At 36.6% G+C, this 10,223-nt stretch overlaps 1 long non-coding RNA gene across 1 annotated transcript; it reads left to right on the forward strand.

The window, feature by feature from the left end:
* The first annotated feature begins 5,812 nt into the window (after positions 1 to 5,812).
* Positions 5,813 to 7,914, forward strand: LOC133978664 (uncharacterized). The gene is made up of 3 exons (XR_009925035.1): positions 5,813 to 5,834; positions 5,924 to 5,975; positions 7,889 to 7,914. It is a non-coding gene; the product is annotated as an uncharacterized LOC133978664 (long non-coding RNA).
* The last annotated feature ends 2,309 nt before the right edge of the window (positions 7,915 to 10,223 follow it).

Genomic DNA, 10,223 nt, shown 5'->3' on the forward strand with positions numbered 1-10,223 from the left:
AAACTTATGTACCAGGTTTTTTTTTCTGGTGTGTAAAGTAGTATCACTAATTTAAGTGGATGAGTAATTTAGAAGGTTTGATTTTTTAAATGTATTTTTTGTTAGCTGCAAAGAACGATATCCCTATAATTTCAGACTAGGTATGAAGTTATTTCAAAGATGAACAAGGAAATACCTTTTCCTGAATGGAAAGATTCCCACTGCCCTACATTAACCATGTCCAAATGCAGTTCAAATCAAATATTGTTTCAGACAGACACAATGTCAGACAAAAAACATAAAACATACAACTTCTATATATCAGTGCATTTAAGTCCACCATGCTTGTATCAGATCATGAGAAGATGCTCAAATCTGGCACCTTTTTTGTTTCGCTCCTCAGAAGCATTTTTATTCTCATACTGCAGCAAAAGGTTCCAAAAATAGTAACAATGAAGGACAAGATCTTTCCAGTTACTGGATTAGGGTCATTTCAGCAAAGGGGGATGATGTCAGAAACTGAATTAAAATAATGAAATAAAAAAGTGTGAGTGAAAAGTGTGCTTATTCTTTGTAAGAATTTTTGAGATATTTGCATAATGCAGATGAATAGACAACTTCTTAGATGCCTTAATTTGTCACTAAAACCCACTAGTTCAATCCCTGCAGTTTGAAAAGGACTTCACATTAACCAGTAACTGTTGTCATTTCATTCACCTAAAAATTACAAATTTACAGCCTGCTTTTGTACACTTAAATCGGACATATAGGACACATTGTTACAAAAATGACTGAATTTTAATGGTTAATTTCCCCACAGGTGCTCAGGTTCATGTTCTGTATGAGAATAGAACACTGGACAGACATAGCAACAGTAACTAAGGGCAGGTGTCAGTGAACTGTCAGTTGAAATTGTAATGATTTTAAAACGGCAACAAAAACACAAACTCCACTAATTAAAACTGCATTAGGATAGTTTAGCTGACAAGTAACCGCTAATTAGGCTCAAATAAAAAATGGAAACGGTGAAAGATGGAAGGACAACTCAACGTCGAATCCAATTCTCAGGTAGGTTATTTATAAAGTTAAGCTAGTTAGCATTAGCATATAGCTAGGTCACCTGCCAGATGCAAGACTTTGTTAAATAGACTCCTCTGGGGAAAAAAAAAAACAAAAACATATTTAAGCTAATTTAGCTAGAAGGTGAAGCCTTTAGAAATCACATACATGTCCTTTGAGAGATTATGCTACTTAATTTATAACCAAGCTAGCTTAGCTAACATCGTCAAAATGATGAAAACTGGATGAAAGTTGTGTCTTTATTTAACTAGCCTTAGAAGTAACAACTACAAGTATAACCTAGCCATAAGATAATATATTCCTTTATTAGTCCCACGGTGGGGAAATTTACAGTATTACAACAGCAGGTGATAATAAAAATAAAAAGAGCATCAATAAAAAGAATAAAGAACAATACATAAGTAAGTACACACGCCGTAATAACTATAGTAGCAAGAAAAAAAGTGTCATACAACCATAAAACTACCATCAAGTACACCATATATACACTTTCACTGACACACAGTAGGTTGGTGAGTTCAGGGTTAAATTTGATCAATAATGTTACTTTGAGAGATACATTTTGTTGCTGATTTTTGTTTTTAGACAAACAGATTGAAGCAGAAGAAGAAAATGCTGCTAAACGGGTCTTGGAGAGCGAGGACAGTCCAACTACAAGACAAAAGCCGTGCAAGCCAGGACTACCTCTGGAGGTAAAGGAGTTTACTTTATGCATTCCTTTATTCTGCTGAAGTGCCTTATAGCAAAACATTGATCCCAACTAACACCACGGACTGAACTAGCTGTGTAAACTCAATATCACTTCAAGGAAGTTTAATTTAAACCATTCCGATTTTTTTCCCTCTTTTCTTCACATTCAGAAAAAAATTGAACACGAGACACGGCGGATGAATCTCCTCATTAATGAGCACAACAGACTCAAGTTTACTGTGAAGGAAAAAGAAACTAAGTTAATAGAGCTGCAAGAGATGTCGAAAACAGCGGAACTTAAGATCACAACTTACAACAATGAAGATTCAGAGTGCCAGGTAAGTGTGCACTCAAGAACATTAATGGACACCAACAGTCACCAACACCATCACCCCTACAACCACAACATGGTAGCTTTAAAATATATCAAGCTTTTGTCCACTTGGGAGAAGCAGAACAAGCCTAAAACACATTAACGCCTGACACCACCAGTTCTGACCACCTGATGAATGTAAGTCCAATATTCACTCTTCTTTTAACTCCTTCGAAATGTTTTTATATATCAGTTTAATATCATATCACTTTTTTATTTGTGTTTCATGGTCAGTGTCACATTTAACAATAATTTGAGCCATTGTTGATATAAGAAAAGATTAGTGCAGCTTTAATGTAACAACGTTGCGCATATGTCGATGTCTGTCCTCTAGACTCAAATTATTATTAACTAATGTAGTTTGTCCATGTTGAACCACGCCTGACACATTGTAACTCCTCCACCAGGCCCAATTTCTCTCCCTCTGACACTAAAACTGCTGTCATTGTCAAAGTGAAATTGAAGCTAAACTGCGTGAGATTTGTAATGTAATGAGATATGTAATTGAAATGAATAGAAATATTTTTCTTCACTACATTCGCACCTCTTCAACTGTTGACAGCCTGCTTGGTCTTGGGCCAACAGCTGCATAAACTGCTCAGCATAACTCACTCTAGAGTCCACATTTAGCACCATTGGCAAGGAAAGTTAATACTGGATGAATCAGTTTAGCACTTTTTAACGGACAATCTAATCTCTATTACAGAGTTATAATCCCTTGCTTCATTTTGTCATGTCAGCGAATAAGGCAGCTGGAGAACAACATAGACAAGATGAAGATGAAGATGACAGCGGCGATGAAGATCCAGAACAGTTACCAGCACATGCGTGATCATCTACACCAGGTGAACAGCACTCTATTATACACTGTTAACCACAATATGAAAGCAGGAGGTTTAAGAAGATGGTGTGAGGTTTGGATTTTCTATGGATTTTATCAATGCAGCTTATCAATACAAATACTTAATCAATACATACTGAAGAGAGAGACAATATGAAGTTACTATTATTTTCACTAAGTACCTTAAACTGAAATAATGTTGCTTTAGAACGAAAAGAAATTACTCTAAAAATAGGTGAAAAAAACCCCTAGGAAAAGCAAGGTTGAAGGAAGAATATATCCCTCCTTTTTTATTCATCATCATCATCATCATCAACATCAGCACACAATCAGACAAACATTTGATTTTATTGGGTGGGTATGTAGGTGTGTGTGTGTGTGTGAGGGGTTTTTAATATGTAGGTGAAACATGGTGTTGCTGTGAAGAACAAAATAACTAATACAATATTTCTAAGCTGTGATGTTGGTGTAAGTGAGAGATCTGATAAAATCTGTAATATTGGCTCACTGATAAGAACTCAGTGTGCTCAGCAAGGCTTGTGAAAGTAGGAGTAAGGGTTAAGTGTCAAAATAAGTCTGAAACAGAACTCAGTGTCATTTCATAAAATGATGCAATTAAGTAACGAGAGAAGTCAAACACTTTCACTCAATATACTGTATGACTGTTTTTCAAACGTACCACATTGAGATGCTTGCCCTTCAGCAGTGACACCTGTCGAATGTCTCAATCAGCTGATGTGTCATATTTGTAATGTGATCAGGAAGTCCGTGGGATATTCAAGGTCCTGGATGAGAAGGAGCGTGCAGTTTCCATTGGACAGATGGAGCTGAACAGAGCAAACAAGACGTTCCAGTGGGCAGCAACTGCTGCAGAGAGCACAGTGGTAAGTGTCACCACTACAAACCTGACTTTACCTGACTTTACCTGATCTAACCTGACTTTACCTGATCTAACCTGACTTTACCTGACTTTACCTGACTTTACCTGATCTAACCTGATCTAACCTGACTTTACCTGATCTAACCTGACTTTACCTGACTTTACCTGACTTTACCTGACTTTACCTGATCTAACCTGACTTTACCTGATCTAACCTGACTTTACCTGACTTTACCTGACTTTACCTGATCTAACCTGATCTAACCTGACTTTACCTGATCTAACCTGACTTTACCTGACTTTACCTGACTTTACCTGATCTAACCTGACTTTACCTGATCTAACCTGATCTAACCTGACTTTACCTGATCTAACCTGACTTTACCTGACTTTACCTGATCTAACCTGACTTTACCTGACTTTACCTGACTTTACCTGACTTTACCTGATCTAACCTGACTTTACCTGATCTAACCTGACTTTACCTGACTTTACCTGACTTTACCTGACTTTACCTGACTTAACCTGACTTTACCTGACTTTGCCTGACTTTGCCTGACTTTACCTGATCTAACCTGACTTTACCTGGCTTAACCTGACTTTACCTGACTTTGCCTGACTTTACCTGACTTTACCTGATCTAACCTGACTTTACCTGATCTAACCTGACTTTACCTGATCTAACCTGACTTTACCTGACTTTACCTGACTTTACCTGACTTTACCTGATCTAACCTGACTTTACCTGATCTAACCTGACTTTACCTGACTTTACCTGACTTTACCTGACTTTACCTGACTTTACCTGACTTAACCTGACTTTACCTGACTTTGCCTGACTTTGCCTGACTTTACCTGATCTAACCTGACTTTACCTGACTTAACCTGACTTTACCTGACTTTGCCTGACTTTACCTGACTTTACCTGATCTAACCTGACTTTACCTGACTTTACCTGACTTTACCTGATCTAATCTAAAAAAGGGTTTTGTGGCAATTTGTGTGTATGTCATGTATTGTAATTCATATCTTTTTACAGCCTGTCACCACCAGAGAGCACCTCCACCACCATCATTATAGAACAGAATAGATTGTCTTTATCATGCAGTACAGAAAGATTGAAGGTGCAACCTCCTGAAAGGTGTTATATCAGATCAGAATAAACTGTAAATACTAACTATTGATATATACCTCAGATACACATTAAACATTCATAATCCATTTTTTTCAAGCTTCCTCTTCATGCACATATTTATAAATTATTATTATTTAAAAATAAATACAGTATACTAACTTCCCAGTAGTTACACACATACATATCATGTATAAAAAAAAAAAAAAGAATAAGAAATAAAACGATTATGTTAAATGTACAGACACTCACAGTTATTGGATGATCAGTATTGCACATAAAACTAATGGCACACAGAAAAAGCAATCAAACTTAAATGTGTGTGTCCTCCAGTCTTAGAAGGTGTATGTTGATGATTTAGAGAGAGAACAGCTGGCATACCACACCGACATGCAGTAGGAGCAGCTATAGAAAGATACCTGAAGCTGTTTGGACAGGTTGGGCTTTATCAATGTTCTGAGGAAGTAGAGCCACTTCTGTTGGGTGATATGGTTGCCCAGGAATGGGAAGCTCTGTCTCCATTGATGTATAGTGGGAGCCTTGTGGATCACCAGTGCTTGTGTAAAATACATAATTTCATGGTCCTATATGACCTTAAAACAGCGTTTGACCCTTGAATTTATGATTCTCAAAGCTGTCACCATTTTTCAGATTAAAAGCGTGACTGCCAGCATTCTTTTCTCTTTTTAACCTCTACCAGGGCCAGATGTTTCAGATGGAGTATGAGACGATGGAAAAGAAAAGACAGTTGGATAAAGAGCTGTTTAAACTGGGCACAGTGGAGAAGGAGCTGAAGAAGCAGATAGAAACATTCGGGCGTCCTCTCAGCCCAACATCACAGAGCAGACTGAAAGAGCGGGTGAGAACGGAAGAAGAACTCATCTGAGATTGTGATGAAGATGAATAAGATAAATCAATATATAAATAAGTGTCTTTTTTCACATGCAGGAAACTGAAGAAGAAGAAAAAGAAGAAGTAGAGCGCTCCAGTCCTGTCACAGGTACACCAACAATGAACCTGGCTGTGTTTGAAATGACTCCCTTGCTCAGTCATTCACAATATATAATGAACACTAAATAGTTCACCATCAGCTGAAGAGGGTAAATGTAGTGTACTATATAGTAAGTAGGGAGTGATTTCAGACACAGCCTTCATCTATTCAGATGATGAGTCTCACCTGTTCATGAGAAGCATCATCAACACCCCAAAATGTTCACATAAGTTGACGTGGTCACTCTGTGGTCGACTGCTACTCCCAGAAATGTTACCAAAGAGTAAGAATTCAAACCGCAGATATCCAAGTCCTGCTTTCAGAAAACAGCAGACGAAAACATGATACGTTTAGGAGTGTCAGTGTCAGTAGTGGAGGACTTGATACAAATATAAAATATGACCACAGTGACATAAAGCAGTGCTGTAGTGTGACAGTAATAAAGAAGGAATTCTTTGACATGAAGTTAGATGCTAAAAAAACAGCTGCAAAACAACATGATGCTGGACAGAGAGCTGCAGAAACACAGAGGCAGCTGAAAATATGCCAATAAAAATCATTAAACCTAAAAAAAACTCTCTATGAACTGGCAGCCATGATGATGACAGTATGATGAACAGAATATGATAATATTTGCATGAGCTTTTTGTATTTTAGTTGATTTCAGCATCATATTTGAACTTCAGTTTCACTCCGATTAAGACATTATAATTCTAAGTCAAACAAGTGTTTTCTTGTTCTTGCGTGAGACCCATTGTGATGTTTTATGTACATCTGTGAAGCACCTTTTAACTTTGAGCCTATATTTACTGGCTAACAGCTAAAAGCAAAAAAAAATTGGACCGAAGTGAAAGACAACCCTTTACTCCCTTTAAATGAATAATAAACTCCTAAATTTATCTTGCCTCTTATAAAATATTGAAGTTAAGAGCTGACCCTGGATGAAGCAGAGGTAGAACACACTGACCCTCTCAGCCATGTTTTGTAGAGACTACAGAATATCATTGGACATGATGTATAGTATGTTCATACTGTACATGGAGAAATACATGTAATTCAGAATAACACCAATCTTTGATTTTAATTAGAAAATTTGATAGGATGTTACACGTGTTTTTGCATTTATCAGGGTTCAAAACACAGAATTAAACCTGACTTACTTTGCATCTTTATAATCTGCACTTCATTTTCCTCATCATGATTTTTATTATTACCAGCAGCATCTCTATTTCTTTCATATTTTCTATTACGTCATGCCTATGTTTATAATTATATATTTTAAACATATTAAACATATATTAATTGCTACTTAAGATATTAAAGAGGCTCTTGTCTCTGATTGGCTATCTCTCCTTCGAGCATCATCCTACACATCACTGTAAATAAATAGGAGTAAGTTGACTGATAAATGTCTTATTCTTCACGTTTTTATTCCTAGGTTATCTTCTTAAGTGTTTCTCAGAAGTTTGATAAATACATGCTCTTATTTTGGTGATTTAAAAGTATTTAAATGTATATCTTTAAACTATTGTAGTTATTTTCCAGTTTCTTTGCAATTTTGAATTGATGTACAAAGTATTCTCAATTACTAGCTTTTTCCAAAGCTTTTAATCCCATCTCATGGTCTTTATCAGCGGATGCCGTTGTCATGGAGATGGCTCAGTTGTCAAATCTCAGTTTTTTGCAAAACAAGTTTAAGGACATTAACTTTCACGCTCATAAAAACATAATTTTGTTCTCAGGTACTGTAGCGAGAATAATCATTTTAAAAAGTCTTCTGTAAGCCCCATCACTGAGACACAGTTTTCTCCATTAAAAATATATTATGAATGCACTTCCCACTAAGATAATACTACAAGCATAAATAAATAAAGCAATCAGTGAAGTTAAACTGTGGATTCGTGTTGCGTGTTTCTCAGCAGCTCACCAGTGTTACGACATCTGCGGCGCCTCTGAGTCTGACACGAGAGCGGTGGAGGATATGGAGGCTCTGAGAGAAGCTCTGGGCTGCGCTGACGTGCAGGTAGTCACATTCACATGTATTATTTATAAGGCAGCTTTAGCTTCAAGTGTCAGACACGGAAAACAAATGTATAAATAGAACGACAAGGACACAAATAGAAAAATAAAAGAAGAGGTAAAACTACAAGCTTATGTGTTATCACAGCTTATGTGTCTAAATCCTGGTGCAGGAAATAACTGCAGAGGCCTCTGAGGATTATAACTGAACACAGTGTTTATATAGTGAGCTACTGAGGGAAATATAACAGCTTATATCCCCCGATCAGTGCTACAATATTTAACTGTTTACAGCAAAGTTTTAATGAAGCAACACAAACATCAATGAACCCATAAAACCTGCAGTATTTGACATTTCCAGACATAATGACAATATATAATGCTTTGATTTGTTCTTCTCATAATTACTACTACAGTTGAGTGACAGAGCTTCTCACAGCAGCACACAGTGATTTGAAATGTTTATTCAGAAACCTCAAAGACTTAAAAAAAAAAAATGCTTTTGGGCATTTTTACCTTTATTCAACTGCTGATGTTTGAGAAACAGACTGGACATGAGCAGGGGAAGAGATAGAAGCTAGAGAGAGATAGAATGATACAACATGTAACAAAGGTCCCCAGGTAGAGTCGGACCGTCGATATTATTCAGCATGTACTTTAACCATTTAGTTACCGTGGCGCTCCTCAAAGACTCTTTTAACTATCTATGATATTCAGTGTGATAATAAAAACTTGTTTCCTAAGGTGCAACTCTGTTCCACAATCCCAAAACAAAGATGGCAGACAAAAATTAATCTTCAGTTTCTACAACACAAACCAAAATTGTTCAGTTATATTGTTTCTTATCAGGCTTTTAAAAATATTTTCAAACAAAATAACAAAAACAACAATATGATGAGATTTCCAGCTGCCTCAATACCGCCACAACTTGAGAAGGGAAGGTTAAAAAATGTTTTTTATAAATTAGCCAGCAGATATTTTTTCATCCAGATTGTTAGAAAGGATTTGGAGGAATCTGGAAATACCTTCAACATTTGTATATTCACTTGGATTCCACAGATGTATAGTTCATTACACATTTTATCATGTATTTTATGTCTTTTGTGAGTTGATGTTAGTTAGCCTTCAGTTATTATTCAGATATTAAAGCAGTCTTTGTGTGATTATTTCTGTTGTGTTGCTTTATAACTTAAAACTTTGTAGAACATTCTGAATTTATCAACTCACAATTATTCCTTCCTATCTTACTAGGATCTAGTAAACAAGGTGGTGTCTCAGCGGGCGACCACGCAGCGCCTCCTCGCTGAAAAAACCCAGTTAGAGGAAGTGGTCAGTCAGGAGACCAAAGCCCTGGCTGATCTGGAGCTGCGGCACGCTGAACTCAAGTTCAGTGTCAAACCTGCTGCTACGAGGTACTGTCACTGAAGCTCTGATACACAGTCTGAGTCTGCCATAGTGTTCAAATGTTAGTCCTCAGTATAATAATGTTATTATGAGCCTCTGAAACAGCCTGGTACAAAGAGGGCCAAACATAATAAGGAGTGTCAGGATTGAAAAACAATTCAACCAATATATTAACAGAGTAACCAACAATTTCTAACCAAACTAAACAAAAAGAAGGAAAGACACCCAGACCAGCCCACAAAGGCTCTTCCCTCTAACTTAAATTCACATAAAAACTAAACCTAACACAAATTAAGCCATGAAAACAAGACTACAGACACGCCAAACAAACAGAAAACGAACAAAGACAAAGAACTAAAACATAACACAAACAACACAAACTGTTGCTGGGAGGTGGAAAAGAGAATGAGTCATATTTCTCCCCTTCTATTTACCGTAGCTCCTCTCACAATAAGTCTGAATCAGGACCACATGGGAAGGAACACACAACATATAAATGGAATGTCATGCTATACCAATTCTATCCAGCAGGGGGGAGCATGTAAACATAGTCAATTATGATGTTCAAGCTTTATTCATCAGCAATTGTAAATGAAATATGTGTGGTTTTTAGAGCAAAAGTGGGTTTGAATGTAATTTCAGCAGTGTCAACATTCATCTGTGTGTTTTCTAATACAATTTTTAACTCACATATAGAATCATCACTTAAAGCTAAACGACAATAAATGGGTCGGTGACAAATAATGGTAGGCAAGAGCAATTCATACATATCGTTGGAAATCATTTTAAAAGCAGGATCAGGTTTATTAAAATGTACATTTAGTATTTTTGTTG

The sequence above is a fragment of the Scomber scombrus genome, chromosome 4 (assembly GCF_963691925.1).
Source record: "Scomber scombrus chromosome 4, fScoSco1.1, whole genome shotgun sequence".
Classification (NCBI taxonomy): domain Eukaryota; kingdom Metazoa; phylum Chordata; class Actinopteri; order Scombriformes; family Scombridae; genus Scomber; species Scomber scombrus.